Genomic DNA, 1,994 nt, shown 5'->3' with positions numbered 1-1,994 from the left:
TTTTTGTGTGTGGGAGGTGTGATTATTCTTTTTACCTGTGGGATATTTCCCCGTGGGTTCAGCAGGGCATTTTAAGTTTGTTGTAAACAATCCCCCATCTGTACTTGATCTGAGAGGGTGGTCCAGTTGAGCTATTTGTCTGAGCATGATATTGGGATCCCAATGTCTTGTATTATTTTTATTGTTTCCTTTATCACTTTAGGTCTGTAATCCATCTAGAATTTACTTTTGTATTTGAAATTAGATTGGAGTCCATCCTTTTTCTTCTCAGGTGGCTAGCCAGTTAGCAGTATTGATTAATAATTCATTCTCTTCTTTTTTCTGAATTAAGCTATTATGTTTGTCATAAATTAACTAACACATATTCTGGGATTTAATTTTGGTTCCATCTTCCGTTACACTCATGTATTCATCCATTCCTCTATCAGCACCTTACTGATTAGATTCCAGTGGCTTTATGTACAGGCTGATGTAAGAAAATACAAGTCTCACTTGAATATTCTTCTCTTTCACAATTTTCCTAGCTAATCTCAAGGATTTATTTTAAGAGAATATTTTTTACTCAGTTTTGCAAGGAGGAGATCTCCTCCTGTATTTGCTGCATTTAATTAGACTGAATTGAGAAGCTGCATGGGGAGGTAGAAGGAGCTTCATTTGGGCAAGCCACTCTCCCTCTCCAGGACTCAGTTTCCTCCACTGGCAAAAAAAAAAAGGACTGGTACTCAGGATTCCTGGGATCCTTTCCTTCTCTGGAGTCCCAGTCCAGGTTGACTAAGCCCTGGGGCTTCCCTGTGGGCATGGACAACACCAGTGGTAAGAGCAGCTATTTATGTCATTAGCCGCGAAATACACACCAGGCACCAGGCGTGGTACTCAACAATTCTATACATTCACCTCTCACAGCATCTCATTTAATCCTCAAACATCCCTGTGATGCTATTAATAATCTCTATTCTACAGAGGAAGAAACTGAGGAACAGAGACCTTTAGTGGCTTATTTGTTGAAGCCATTGGTTGGTTAAAAATAAAAACAAGGGAAAGGAGTGGGGAGCTGTGGGGAGTATGAAAAGACCAAATTATGTATTTACATGATTACTGCTCATTACCCTTGATACATGCAGAAAACCTCAGAAACAATAACTGACACATTTCTTGACTGCCTCTGATGTACTTTAGGAGTATTAGGTCACTGATCCTACAACCGTCCTATCTAATGGGCACTAGTATTATCCCCACTTCTCAGATGAAGAGAGTGAGGCCCAGAGAGGTGAAGTAACCAGCCCAAGGTCACCCAGCAGAGGTAGGCTGGTGGACTCAGACCGTGTGGCTCCAGGGACCGTTCCTTCCTATAGGTAACCTCTAAATTACACACAGAGAGTGTGTGGAGCCCATGACTGCCTTCGGGTCACCTGCCACAAACCTAAAGGAGATATGCGAACGTGGAAGTGTTGCCACTGGAAGGCGGGTGGAGATCGTGGCTATCTCTAAATGTTTAGAATTATCTTTTAAAGTGCATTTTGAAATTTTTTTTAACGTAAAGGAGGCCCTCCAATGGGTTTACAGGTGGTTGGTTTTGAGGTGCTGGATTCCGCGAGAGGGGCTGGCTGCTCTGGATTTTCTAATTTCGCCACAGTGCTAATGTATTATGCATTCTTGTGTGCCTTGAAAATATTGAGACGTATAAATAGGGGCACTTACGTAACTGACGGGGCGGGTGGAGGGACCCGCAGCCTCAAAGCGGGGTTTCGGCCGCGGGGCGGGGCTGCCCTGTCCTCCGCCCCTCCCGCTCTGGCCCCGCCCAGACCCCGGTTACTCCGAAAGCCTGGAGCCCGGAGCTCCGCCGCGCGGCTGGGACTCTCGACCCACGCGCCCGCCCACGTCTCAGCGGCCAGACGCAGTCCAAGGCGGACAAAGCCCGCTTCCCTGTGACGGGCAGCAGCGCGGGGAACGACGGCTCCAGAGAGCCCGCCCACGGCGTGCGGGGCGGGGCGGAA

The sequence above is a fragment of the Phocoena sinus genome, chromosome 5, assembly GCF_008692025.1.
Source record: "Phocoena sinus isolate mPhoSin1 chromosome 5, mPhoSin1.pri, whole genome shotgun sequence".
Taxonomy (NCBI): Eukaryota; Metazoa; Chordata; class Mammalia; order Artiodactyla; family Phocoenidae; genus Phocoena; species Phocoena sinus.
The sequence above is the reverse complement of the archived record's forward strand: the minus strand, read 5'-3'. Positions refer to the sequence as shown.